Genomic DNA, 15,202 nt, shown 5'->3' on the forward strand with positions numbered 1-15,202 from the left:
GAGAGTAAGGGACTGTCTAATGCATCTTTGTTTTCTTTCCCTTCAAAACTTAGCTCGATGTCTTTCCATTAGGACAATCTCAACTAGCTTATATCCTTGTGATTTGCTGGTGGTATCTAGAGTTTGAATAGTGGATTCATGGTGAGATTGAAGAATTTAAGCAGGAAAATTTAAAGGTGAGGATATGTCCTCTCTTAAAAGCCTGAAAGCCACCCATCTGGTCTGCCCAATTTTGGGTCCTGAGGAGACAGACACAGCAAGAGGATGGCATGGGAACTGTGGAAGTGAACGTAGAAAGGCACCAACATCAACATCCTCTAGTTTCCCTGAGGTTTGGATTCCCCGTTATTCTGACAGTATGTTGTTCCACTCTACTGAATCGGAATGAAATGTGGGTTTTTATCATTAAAAACATTAACGATACTCTTAATTAACTCTTCCCTGCAATAATTTGACCTACGGCATAGGCAGGGTATGTATGCACTTCTTGAATTCTGTCAATAAATCTATATTATCATTTTGAAAAAAAATAAAAGAAATGTAACATCTGGAAAAAAAGACTGTGATGGTTTAAGTAAAGTGATACTATAACAAGTTTACAAAAAAAAAATGGTCTTAGGTTAAACTAGTAAGTTTTAGTAAGAATAGTAAGAACAGCAAAAGGGGGATTTTTATGTATCATATTTAATTGTAAAGGAATGTTTTCACACAAAACACATTATGAAAATTGTTTTGCAGTAAAACATTTTTCTAGCTATCATAAAGAACATTACTAATACGGTATTGCTCAGGACTTTCTTATTAGTATTATTGCTGCTTTTCTCTTTTCTCATCCATCCTTCCTGCCTGCCAGTTGTCTGTCATTGCAAACCCCAGGTGTGCATGGAGGGTTAACCTCAGTGAAACCAAACAGACTTGCCAGCAGACCTGGAATAAACCTGCCCAGTTGGGTAGTATATGGAGGAGGAGAAGAGTCTCGTAAAACTCAATGTCTACAGAGTAAAGTAGTATGGAGCCACTTGATGGCTGCCATTGGGTATCAAAGAGAGCCAATCCAGAGTAACTCAGATGGCCCAGAAGCTAAAAGGGCATGACCACATGGAAGCTAGATAAAACAATACTGGAAGATGTACCCAGGCAATAGGAGAGAAGCATGTCTGCCACAGCAGGTTGGATTTGACTACCTGTGGTGGATGAGTGTTCTTTCAGAGATCAGTTTCCACCCCAATGTGTTCTGAGGTGTCAGTAGGGCTATAAATAAAGGAAGAAAACCAGGGATTAACTACTAGAATTGAAAATAAGGTGGACAGGATTTTAAAAATAAGACAACTGGTTATTAGCCCTAGAGCACCAACTAAGAAGCAGATAAGTCATAAAAATGAATTGATCTTAGGTCTCAGAATCAGACATGACTTCCTTAGGTGACCAGATTCCTCCTATAGGTGACAATGGACAGGTTCTTTAGATGTAAGTGGAAGGTGGATACTACGTTTGAGATACAGAAAAAGCACATCTTAACATTTAACTCTGATCTTTCTGATCCATTTTACTCAATGGCTTCCTATTGATCATAGAATAAGCCAGTCTCATTAATCTGACATGCAAGGCCTTTTATTATCTGGCATCAACTATGTTTTATTCTTATTTCTTCTTATCATATCTTTTTCCTCCAACTCCTACACCTACTTGCTTTGCATATAGCCTACAGTTCTATAATCCAGATTAATTAAGTATTCTTTGTCTTAATACACCCTATACTTTACTGGCTTGATACTGTTCTCAAATTTTTTCCTTCATATCTACCCATCATTTAGAAATCATTCCTTAATACCAAATGTTGGCAGTTTTTTTCCACTTTTAAAATTTTTTTTTTCCTTTTTTCCCACCACCTTTACTATCGCCGTGCCTTTTTAAGCAAAGGCTCATGTCGGCCTCATTCATCTTAATATTTTCCATCGAGCCCAATATAATGGGGCAGACAAAAACATAGGTTTTAAAAGACCTGATTTATTGACATAATGTTTTAACATCACATACATTTTAAAAATTACATTAATTTATACATATTTTGAATGTGTAATAAGACTGTAAAAAGTAGTTGTAGACTTTATTAGATTTGAAGGAAAAACCCATATTTTTTCTTGAATGAAATCCAAAGACATCAGTGATTTAGGAACAATTCAGAAAAATCAGATTTTTAAAGAATTTCAGTATTTAGTTGCATAGTACATGTTAATATGTATATTGTATACTCATTCCATTATGTAATACACAGACTTTTGTGTATGATTGGGTTTTCATGATACTTAGGAAAGCAAAACCATGATGACAATAATTTTTATGAGCTTAGAAGAAAAATGATTAATTTGGATTTAAACAATTCAATAATAGAACTAGACATTACCTTGAATCATTAGTATCAAGTTATAGCAATTACTGAATGATTGTATATAAAAGAGAAGGGGTTGATCTGTATTCAAAACTTACTCTCAATATTATAAGACCAGTAGTTGTCAAACAGCCATGATTTTGACTTGCTCCTCATGGATATGTAACAATATCTGGAAACATTTGGGTTTTCACAAATGGGGTAAGTGCTACTATTATCTAGTGGATGGAGGCCAGAGGTAAAAATACATATAGTTCAATGAAAGTGTCAGCTGTAGAGATACATTCATTTCAAAAAGTATCTTAAAGTTGATCAAAGTAGAAATTACATAAAGCACAATTAAGATGTAGAATAATGACCTTTCAGAGACTATGGGTTCTCACTACACTGAAATATACTATTTTGAATTTTGCTTGATAGGTGAATCTAATCTTCAGTCTAAGAAGTAATTTAATAGTGCAGAGGCTTTGTGGTGGTCATGTAAATTGTGATTGCTTTTGGTTTGGATTACATGTGGTTAAGCTACATGTTTCTACAGTTTCACTGAATTTCAAATTTTGCTTTAAGGAGTGATACTGGTAGATAGAACCATTGATATAAGATGGCTAGACTGGTATAATTTTGAAACTTTCCTTTTAAAAGCTTTGCATCACTTGGGCCTTTATACTTTATATCAAACTGTTTATAACCCAAATGATTTAAATAACAACGCTGCAAGGTGAGGTCAGTGTGCACTTCAAGGCCAGGGCAAAAGACTCTGCCATTTGTTTTCACTGTTTTGTTTGGCCTTGTCCATTAAACCAGATGGATAAGCAGAACACATATGGTGTATGAACTGGCTGGGGCTCCCAGCAGGTCTGTGCTGTGAACTCTGTGGCCTGCTGCTGTGCTTTTATGTTTGAGTTCAAAATTCCCCTACTCATTTGTACAGGGGCAGAGGCCAGGCTCATCTAAACTCACCAGGAAGCAGCCACTCTGAAATCCAGAATGCTCATCTAGGAGGAAAAGGCTTTTAGTGACAAAGGCCTTCTCATCCGTGGTCTGCTTCTCTCTTCCTTTGCACCACTCGGTTTCCTCTCTCAAGATTAGAGAGTTCTGTGGGGACACAATTCCTGACCTAGGCTTGTGGGCAATTCCCATTTTGAATCCAGTTCTGGCTCTGAGTTGAATTTTCTTCTGGCTAGCCATGTGACCACTTCCAGAAAGAGAGAGAGAGAGAGAGAGGGAGACTGCTATGCAGATTTGTAAAGATCAGGAAAACAAAGGGCACCTCTAGTTTTGACATTAGTAGCTCCGGTCCAAATGGGGAGTTTAGCCTGGGACCATTGTCCTGGGGTTGGTGTTGTAGAAATAATGGCCCTTTCTAGGGGTGAACCATCTCAGTGAGATGGTGGGGATCAGGTCACTACTATAACTTGCTTACTTTCGCTTCTGTTGGATTTGATGGTCCTGGTAACTTTCATTTCATTTTACACAGTGGTCCTGTATTTAGGAGGCTGTAGTGGTTTTAAGAGCGCGTAAGTGGTTATGAGCATGGATCTTGGAATCAAAAAGATTAGGCTTGACTCACAGTCTCTATCGTGTGTTAGCAGAGAAAACTTGCAAGTTTTTTAAGCCTGTGAATCTAAATTTCTGAATTTAAAAATTGCTATAATAGTGCTTCTATAAGTAGATCAAATTAGACGTTGTATTGTGTGGTAAGAGTATGTACTCCAGAGCCAGACTGCTTGTGATTGAATGCTGGCTCTGTCATTTGCTGGCTGGCTGACCTTGAATACAATGCTTTACCTTTCTGTGCTCTGTGGAGATAATAATAGGATCAGTTTAGAGGCTTGTTGTCAGGATTAAGAGACTATATGTGTAGAACACTTAGAACAATGTTAGGCATCTTGTAGTGCTTAATAACCATTAGCTAAATTATTACTGTGAGGGTGAATTTTCTCAGTAGCAGAGACATCCTTTCATAAGTATGTATTTGTTAAATACATGCGTAGCATCTCTAAATGTACAGGCACACTTCGGAGATATTGTGGGTTGGGTTCCAGACCACTGCAATAACACAAATATTGCAACAAAGTAAGTCAAATGGAGTTTCCGTCTCCCGGTGCATATAAAAGTTAGGTTTATACAATACTATAGTCTATGAATTATGCAGTAATATTATATCTAAAAAAAAAACAACGTACATATCTTAATTTAAAAGTATTTCATCGCTAAAAAATGCTAACCATCATCTGGCCTTCGTCAAGTCATAATCTTTTTGCTGGTGGAGGGTCTTGCCTTGATGTTGGTGGCTGCTGACTGATCAGAGAGGTGGCTGCTAAAGGTGGAGGTGGCTGTGGCAATTTCAGAAAATAAGACAACAGTGAGGTTTGGCACATCAATTGGCTCTTCTTTTCATGAGTGATTTCTCTGTAGCCTGGGATGCTGTTTGATAGCAATTATCCACAGTAGAACTTTCAAAATTGGAGCCAGTCCTCTCAAACCCTGGCACTGATTTATCATCTACATTTATGTAACATACTCTAAATTTTTTGTGTCATTTCAACAATTTTCACAGCATCTTCACCAGGAGTAGATTTTATCTCAAGAAATCACTTTGTTTATTTATCCATCAGAACCAACTTCTCCTCTGTTCAAGTTTGATCCACCTTTTTTTTATTGTTTATTTTTTGAGAGAGAGAGAGAGAGAGAGAACATGAGCAGGAGAGGGGCAGACACAGAATCTGAAGCAGGCTCCAGGCTCTGACCTGTCAGCACAGATCCCGATGTAGGGCTTGAACCCACGAACCATGAGATGATGACCTGGGCTGAAGTCAGATGCTTAACTGACTGAGCCACCCGGGCGCCCCTTCAAGCTCCACTTCTAATGCTAGTTCTCTTGCTGTTTCTGCCACATCTGAGTTACTTCCTCCCCTGAAGTCTTGAACCTTCAATTTGCAAAAAACAAAAAAAAAAACAAAAAAAAAAAACACATCTGCAGAGCACAATAAAGCAAGGCACAGTAAAGAGAAGCATAATCAAATGAAGTATGCCTATCCTACATAAGAACAATTTTGAAAGCCCTAAAATATTGAAGTATTTGGGTAATTTCTCAGTTTTCCACTCAGATATGTAAATGGCCACTCAACCAAGGTGTCTGTTTTTCAAATTGAGTAAAGTTTAAGAAAAGTGCACACACATCCACGTGCACACACACGTGACAGATGTAGATGAGAGATGGGTCTGAGGAAATGCAACAATTGAAGAGAGCCTGTCACAACTCAGGAGTGTTAGAAATCCTTGGCTCTAGATGCCCCTGGGAATTGAAGGTCTGTTTGCCACAGTGATTCCAAATCATCTGCTATACAATTGGCAAGTTGTATCTTCCCTTCATTGCCATTGTGCTTATCTACTCCAGGAGGGAAGCCTATGCATCATCCCTCCCAAACCTCCATCTCCCCTAGAACCAGCTGTTCATTTTTAAGTCTTTTCTTCTGTACTACTCTGTCTGGGAAATCAAGCTCAATTGTACCGTGAATATTTTAAAAAGCATTAAAAGAAGACCTGTTTACTCTTATGCTATGCTCAATCCTGACAAATTTGGGTTTCCAGTCCACAGTAGGCACACTTTTTGGTTAATATTCTGATAGATTACATAAAAGGAGCAGCTTGCTCACTTCTGTGCATGTATTTTATGAAATCTATTTGTTGGAAAAGAGGAAAGAAGACATGCAAAATGGATTACGAAAACCAATATATTTCATATCGTGGCTATGATAGCAAAGTTTCATTTTCAGATAAAAACAGCCACATGTGGTTTAATTGATAAAAAATAATTTACTGAGAGGTAGTGTATATATGATCGCTTAATATCTCTTCCTGAGTCTAATTGGGTTTTAGGTCTTAAAAAGATGCTACAATGAACTATAAAATTTTCAAAGAATCTTTGCCTGAAAATAAGTTTTAGGACGTGTAAGTTAGAAGAATTTCATTTAAAGTTTAGCTGGCATATGTTGTTTGCACTAAGCTCTTCAGTTTATAATTCTGTAAATCAAAATTAATGTGTAAGATGTTTTACTTATTCTACAATACTGGATCAAAATGTTTTTGTTTCTAACTTTGTAGAAGTTTAGAAATTTTTCAAGTAACTTGGGGCATCACAATGAAATTCCAGGAGGGTCTGAGGAAGGGTCTTCAGAGCTTAAGACTTCCTTCAAACCAGAAAAGCGTTTCTACATTGTTCGAGTTTTCTATTTCATTTGGCCTGGGTAGCTTCCTGCATGTCTTGTCATCACTACCATGTTAAATTTAGTCGTGTGTTTAGAAAATGGAGAGAAATGTTCACCACTGGCAGGTGAAAACAGGAAATAAAAATATTGACTCGGGATGTTCCCAGGACAATTAAACAGCTAATGAAAGGATTGTAGTTCCTAAGGCCACCATGAATAGGAAAGTGGGCATAGGTACCTCATTTGGCACCCGGTTGATTCCAATTCATGATGCCTATAATTTCTGGCTATGTAAGTAATGTGGCAAAATAGCTTGTATTGCAGTAAAATGAAAAAAAAAATGGTGCCTCCTAAAGCACTTATATTTTTAGGATCACAGCAGAATCTTCCCTTCTCCATTTCCCCTTTTTTGGAAACACCAGGGTTTTTTTTGGAAATACCTAGTCTTTCATTTTGATTCAAGCTTTTTTTTTTAAAGTTTATTTATTTTGAGAGAGAGAGAGACAGAGAGAGACAGAGAGAGAGAGGGGGAGGGAGAATGCACAAGCATGGGAGATGGGCAGAAAGAGGAGAGAGAAAATCCCCAACAGGCCCCATTCTATCAGCACAGAACCTAATACGGGGCTTGATTCCTCAAACTATGAGATCATGACCTGAGCTAAAATCAAGAGTCAGATGCTTAACAGATTGAGTCACCCAGACACCCCATTGATTCCAGTTCTAAACAAAATGAATATACATATATCTAATCACCAATAGCATTGTTTACCTGGAGGAGCAAGCTGTTTGGATCTAATATGACCCCAAACTAGAATAGTTATATGTGATGATGACACTGTCAAAAATTGATGTATCATTTGTTCAGGTTCTGAATAGAACACCATTATAAATTATTTGGAAAAAATTTCTTTAAGAGAAAGCTATTTATCTAAGAATCATTTATGGAGGAGTTATCGTATATGAGGCACTGTGTGTGATAAAGAGGAAAATAGCATTCACATTTTTATCTAGAAAGTTAAATTTGATGGAAGTTACTGAGAGGTGATGACTTTCCCTTTCAGAGAAATATAAATGCAATTATCATTTTTTGTAGATTTTTAAGATTGATGGCAAAATGCATCAGGCACTTGCTCTGAATGCATTGCAATTCAGGTATAAATCATTCAGACTGTGTCTATTTTGTTTGCAAGTATTGTTTGTTGAATCCCTTGCCTACAGATGACATCAGGAAAATAACTTTTATTACAAATCATATCTGATAGATGAGATGGGAGCTCTTATTGTCTGGGGAAGGAGGTGGGAGGAGGCGATTTCAAAGGAAGCGAGAGAGTAAGTCTTAGAAGTTCTTGGAAGCTGGGAATCACATAAGGAGAATAGAATTCTCTAGCACCCACCCCTTTCAGGATCCCACCAGATAAAGAGATATTTGAGAGCACGAGCCTGGAGGACTTCACCTGCCTCTTTCTTGGGGCCTGGGAAAATGACCTTGAATACTGTGCCTGGTGATATTGTCAAGTACCAAAATAATCACGATAGTAGAATATTTGGCCCTCAAAGGGGCAAGATTTGTTTGGAAGCCAGTGGTCTCTGACGAGTTTTCTTGGTTGTGGTGAGGGGATGCCAGGGAGGAAGTGGGTTGGGCTAGGTGGCTGTAGAGCAGGTGGCCACAGCAGACCCTCAGAAGATGCTGGAGTGGAGGAATGAACATCCAGGAGGCCATCCACCAACCTGACTCCAAGCATCTTTATCCCCTTCTCATGACTGGATACCCTGGGGGAAGAGAAAAAACAATTTAGAATTGACTGAATTTACCCCTCAATCGACTAAGAAAAACTCTAAAGTGATTGAGAGAAAAAAAATCTTGGAGTTGACTTAGTCAAGTAACAGTTATCCAGCAACTAAGCTCACTTATGGAGAGATGTGTTATTTTATACATCTAAATTTTGTCAATTAAAAATATTGTGCCTACAAAGACTGCTATGATTTCAATGAGTGTGCCTTATGTGCATATATAAAATGATTTGGGGATATTTATTTGATATTAGGATCAGCTTCATAGGTAGGAGAATAAACTATTTTATAAAATCCCCTTAATGGATCAATGAAGAGAAATGACCACTTGTCAATATGCTCAGAAATGTTATATAACTTATCAGTTGATTGGAAATATTTAAAGTGATTAATGTTTTTAGTAAGAAATCATCAGGATCAACAGTATCACAAACAACTTCAAGACTTTGCTTGTCAGTTTCTATAAATGACCAGTCAAGAGGATAGGTTTTGTTCTATGGATGTATTTTACAGTGTTTGGAGTTTTATGATATCCTAATTTTCTTCATAGGTGTAAGATTAGTGAAGGAAATAAAAACTAAATTTTTCAAATTAAATGCTTTTTTTTTGAATTTCTAACTTTTTAAAGCAATTAAAGTGAAAAACCAGTGTCCATATAACTTGTAATTATTTTATTTAATGATACATTCTCTCACAGACTTGGTAATCATCTATCTCCCAGAGTGCTTTGGAGACATCAAAGTTCTGAATGTGTCTAAAACTTGGGTGGTTTTCCCCAACCACAGAATTACAATGATTACTGTAGCGAATATTGTAGATCTTAGAGGTTTATGTCTAGACAAGCTGTATGCTCTAAGACCTCAGTGACTTAGAGTTCTGGTTTGAATTTATATAACCTGTAGTAACTAATGATTATGTTGTGGAATTTTGGCTGGGAATTTATAATGTGTCTGGTCTTTATCTTTCTAATGTTTGTCTCTTTTTTTATCTAAGTCAGTTTTCAGATAAATTATTCTTGGTAGGTGTTATATTATACCTATTGCTGAAATTCCCAAAGATTACTTCCTATCCTTTTTATATTATTATTAATAAAGTTGCATATATTATCATAGGAAATCTAGGATAGATGGTGTTGCCAATAGCCTGTAACTGGAGCCTGAAAGGGTTGGTTATGTAATTTAAAAGAAAAAAACTTTATTTATGTAACTTTGACATATAACAAATACACATATTTCATAAAATTTGATATGTTCTGTAATATGTATACACCTGTGAAGTCATTGCTACCCTGAAGATAGTGAACATATTCATCATACCCCAAATTTTCCTGTGCCTTTTGGTTATACCTCCTTGCTGGAATTCCCCATCCTGTCTCTTTATATCCAGAGATTGCACTGAATCTATAGATCAAGTTGGGAAGAATATCTTACAATCTCTCTCCATTTATTTAATTTCTTTCATCAGAGTTTTATAGTTGTCCACATATAGATCATGTACATATTTTGCTAGATTTATACCTAAGTGTTTAGCTTTTTTGGGGTGTTAATGTAAATGACATTGTGTTGTTTATTTTATTTTATTTTAAAAATTATTTATTTTCAAATTTTAAATCAAAATTATTTAATATATAGTGTAATAATAATTTCAGGAATAGAGTTTAGTGATTCACTTACATATAACACCCAGTGCTCATCCCACAAAGTGCCCTTAATGCTCATGACCCATTTAGACCATCCCCCTACCCAGCACCCTTCCAGCAACCCTCAGTTTGTTCTCTGTATTTAAGAGTCTATTCTGGTTTGCCTCCCTCTCTGTGTTGTTTCTTTTTTTTATGTTCACTTATTTTTGAGAGACAGAGAGCATGCAAGCAGGGGAGGGGCAGAGAGAGAGGGAGACAGAATCTGAAGTAGGCTCCAGGCTCTTAGCTGTCAGCACAGAGCCCAATGCAGGGATTGAACTCACAAACCTGAGCTGAGGTCCAACGCTTAACTGACTGAGCCACCCAGGCACCCCTCCCTCTCTGTTTTTGTTGTATTTTTATTTCCCTTCCTGTATGTTCATCTGTTTTATTTCTTAAATTCCACATGAGTGAAATCATATGATATTTGTCTTTCTCTTATTTTGCTTAGCATAATACATCCTAATTCCATCAACATTGTTGCAAATGGCAAGGTTTCATTCTTTTTGATTGCTGAGTAATAAAAAGAATTATTTATTACTTTTTATTATAAGTAAAAAATAATACACACACACATATCTATGTATATATACCACATCTTCTTTGTCCATTCATTTATCAATGGACATTTTGACTTTTTGCATAATTTGGCTATTATTGATTGTACTGCTATAAAAATTGGGGTGCATGTGCCCCTTTTTTTATTAAAATTTTTGTTTATTCATTTTTGAGAAGAGGGAGATAGAGTGCAAGCAGAGGAGGGACAGAGAGAGGGAGACACAGAATCCGAAGCAGGCTCCAGGCCATGAGCTGTCAACACAGAGGCTGATATGGGGCTCGAGCCCATGAATTGTGAGATCATGACCTGAGCCAAAATTGGACCCTTAACCGACTGAACCACCCCAGTGCCCCTTTGAATCACCATTTTTGTATACCTAGTAGTGCAATTGCTGGGCCGTAGGGTAGTTCTGTTTTTAATTTTTTGAGGAACCTCCATACTGTTTTCCAGAGTGGCTGCATCAGTTTGCATTCCCACCAGCAGTGCAAAAGGGTTCCCCTTGCTCTGCATCCTTGAAAACATCTGTTGTTTCCTGAGTTGTTAATTTTAGCCACTCTGACCACTGTGAGGTGTTATCTCAGTGTGGTTTTGACTGTATTTCCCTGATGATGAGTGATATTGCGTATCTTTTCATGTGTCTCTTAGCCATCTGGATATCTTCTTTGGAAAAGTGTCTATTCATGTCTTTTGTCCATTTCTTCACTGGATTATTTGTTTTTTGGGTATTGAGTTTGATAAGTTCTTTATCAATTTGGGATACTAACCCTTTATCTGGTATGCCATATGCAAATATCTTCTCCCACTCCATTGGTTGCCTTTAATTTTGCTGATTGTTCCCTTTACTGTGCAGAAGCTTTTCATCTTGATGAGGTCCCAATACTTCATTTTTGCTTTTGTTTCCCTTGCCTCTGGAGACACGTCAAGTAAGAAGTTGCTGTAGCTGAGGTCAAAGAGGTTGTTGCCTGTTTTCTTCTCTAGGATTTTGATGGTTTCCTGTCTTAGGTTGAGGTCTTTCATCCATTTTGAGTTTATTATTGTGTATGGTGTAAGATAGTGGTCCAGGCTCATTCTTCCACATGTTGCTGTCCAGTTTTCCCAACACCATTTGCTGTAGAGACTGTCTTTGAATGTCTGCAAATCAATCAATATGATATATCACATTAATAAAAGAAAGGATGAGGGGCACCTGGGTGGCTCAGTTGGTTAAGCATCCGACTTCAGCTCAGGTCATGATCTCACGGTTCGTGGGTTCAAGCCCCACATCAGATTCTGTGTCCCCCTCTCTCTCTGCCCCACCCCTGCTTGTTCTCTGTCTCTCTCTGTCTTTCAAAAAAAAAGAATAAACATTAAAAAAATAACATTTAATAAAAGAGAGAATGAAAACCACATGATCTCAACAGATGCCAAAAAAGCTTTTGACAAAACACAGCATCCTTTCTTGGTGAAACCCTCAAGAAAGTAGGGATAGAAGGACAATACCTCAAGATCATAAAGGCCATATGTGAAAGACCCACAGCTATTATCATCCTCAATGGTGAAAAAGTGAGAGCTTTGCCCCTAAGGTCAGGAGCAGACAGGGATGTCCATTTTCACCACTGTTATTCAACATAGTTGAATATTCAAACAATATTCAATGTTGAACTATTCAAACATAGTTTGGAAGTCCTAGCCTCAGCAATCATACAATAAAAAGAAATAAAACGCATCCAAATTGGCAAGGAGGAAGTCAAACTTTCACTCTTTGCAGATAACAAGGTACTCTACGTGGAAAACCCAAAAGACTATCAAAAAACTGCTAGAACTGGTGCATCAATTCAGCAGAGTCGCAGGATATAAAATCAATGTACAGAAATCCGTTGCATTTATTTTTTTTTATTAAAAATTTTTTTTTACTTCGTTTTGAGAGAGAGAGAGAGAGAGAGAGAGAGTGAGCGAGAGTGGGGGAAGGGCAGAGGGAGAGGGAGACACAGAATCTAAAGTAGGCTCTAGGCTCTGAATTGTCAGCACAGAGCCCGACATGGGGCTCAAACTCACAAATTGCGAGATCATGACCTGAGCTGAAGTCAGACGCTTAACTGACTGAGCCACCCAGGCACCCCCTGTTGCGTTTCTATACACCAGTAATTAAGCAGCAAAAAGAGAAATCAAGGAATTGATCCTATTTACAATTCCACTGAAAACCATAAAATCCCTAGGAATAAACCTAACCAATGATGTAAAAGCTATACATTGAAAACTATAGAAAGCTTATGAAAGAAATTGAAGAAGACACAATGAAATGAAAAACATTCCATGCTCATAGACTGCAAGAACAAATATTGTTAAAATGTCAATACTACCCAAAGCAATCTACATATTCAATGCAATCCCTATCATCATAACACCAGCATTCTTCATAAATCTAGAACAAACAATTCTAAAATTTGTATGGAACCAGAAAAGACCCTGAATATCCAAAGTAATATTAAAAAAGAAAACCAAAGCTGGAGGCATCACAATTCTGGACTTCAAGCTGTGTTACAAAGCTGTAATCATTAAGACAGTATGGTACTGGCTCAAAAACAGACACGTTGATCAATGGAACAGAATAGAGAACCCAGAAATGGACCCACAAATGTATAGCTAACTAAACTTTGACAATGCAGGAAAGAATATCCAATGGAAAAAATGACATTATGTTTTTAATTTAAAATTCTATTTGTTCATTGCTGATATTTGACAACACTTGTTATAGTCAGTCTTCTTCATTTTAGCCAGTCTGATAGCAATATCTCATTGTGGTTTTAATTTGCACTTCCTTAATGAATGATAACATTGAACATCTTTTCCTGTACTTACTTGTGATATGTATATCTTCTTTCATGAAGTGTTTACTAAACTCTTTTGCCTATTTAAAAAATTTTACATATATAACTCAGGGGTCCCAAGACCATCAACATGTTTGATGATTCACTAGAAATACAGGACTCAGAGTCAGCAGTTCTCATGATTATATTCTATTGCAGTGATCAGCAATGGAAAAAAGATGTATCAGACAGTGTGGAAGAATCCCAGTGCAGACTTCTAACATGTTCCCCTTTAAGGTCACAACTAACCTGCTCTTGCCTCTGTATATTTGCAGTGTTTTGGCCCAGAGAAGCTTGTTTGAGACTCAGAGTCCAGAGTTTCTATTTGGAGCTAGTCTTGTAAGTAGTCTCTACTAACATGGCTAGCCATAAGACCAAATTCCAGAAGGAAAGTAGGTATTCATCATTAATCACAGTTTTTGTACAACCAGTCTAGGCAAGCTGGGACAGCAGGGTATAGTACCCGATGTGGGCAAACAGCTTTATTAATGCAGGGGATATCCCAAAAGCCAAGTCCCCAGATGCCAGCCAAGGGCCAACCCTGCAAGCAGACCCTTCTAAACATAGCAACCTCAAAAAATACTATGTTAATTCCTCCCTGATACACACACACACACACACTCTCTCTCTCTCTTTTATTTTCACCACTCTGATTATTGTGGGACATCAAGGAAGAAGTAAGGATTTGGTAAACTAGGAAGAGGCATTGGATTGGGGGAAGTCACAAATATAAGATATAGGCAGTAAAACTTCTGGGAATTTGGTATTTGCCTTAGAGCCATAAACAGTGGAATTTGAGTCAGACATAAATTTATATTATGGTAAGAAATCCAATTTTACCTAAAAGTAGAACCTGATTTAATTTTTTAATGTTTATTTATTTTGAGGGACAGACAGAGACAGAGTGTGAGCAGGGGAGGGTCAGAGTGAGAGGGAGACACAGAATCTGAAGCAGGCTCCAGGCTCTGAGCTGTCAGCACAGAGCTTGAAGCGGGGCTTGAACCACGAACTGTGAGATCATGACCTGAGCTGAAGTTGATGCTTAACCGACTAAGCTACCCAGGTGCCCCTGAAGTAGAATCTGATTTAACTGATGAGAAAATGAGGCTGGGAAGAGGGTGGGATTTATAGAAAAATTTCTTTAGGATAAAACTTTAGAATGGCTTGAAGCCCAGGGGACAAATTGGAGGCTAGGTAAAGAATGAATCCAATAGAAGGGGGTTACCAATCTGGTAGCACCTTAAGACCAGGGGAGAAATCTGGGATGGACATGCTTTTTTGCACCCAAGAAGGCTAGAGGTGTTGACTCTGGAGGCATGAATCTCTCTATATTGAGCAGTGTTACCATATTGAATTTACTTTGATTATGGTTTATTAAGCAGCTTGCCTCAAATTCTCTGCCCTGCCCCTCTCCCTATGAGGGTTTCTTGTCATGTAATAAACAATGACCTCTCCAACGTTCTAATGGTAAAAAATACTTCTTATAAAGTTGTTTCTTCAAATATCCCTCAATATGAGCCAGTGGGTTAGGAATGAGAATGGTGAATATGTACAAATTAATAATTCAATCTTAGTGGACAATGTATTATTGGTCTATCTTAATCCAAGGACAGATTTGGATCTGATGGAACTGACTCCTGACATCCTTCAGGAAACATTAATAAATATTGCTTATCTTTGTTTTTGATAGGTATTATAAGACACTATTCAAGATTTGGCTTTCTGAAA

The 15,202-nt window shown here is 37.4% G+C and overlaps 1 long non-coding RNA gene across 3 annotated transcripts in view; it reads left to right on the top strand.

The window, feature by feature from the left end:
- Positions 1-15,202, top strand: part of LOC123608660 — a 501,461-nt gene that overhangs the window by 35,149 nt on the left and 451,110 nt on the right. The window lies entirely within an intron of this gene.

Source organism: Leopardus geoffroyi, chromosome B2, assembly GCF_018350155.1.
Source record: "Leopardus geoffroyi isolate Oge1 chromosome B2, O.geoffroyi_Oge1_pat1.0, whole genome shotgun sequence".
NCBI classification, from domain to species: Eukaryota; Metazoa; Chordata; class Mammalia; order Carnivora; family Felidae; genus Leopardus; species Leopardus geoffroyi.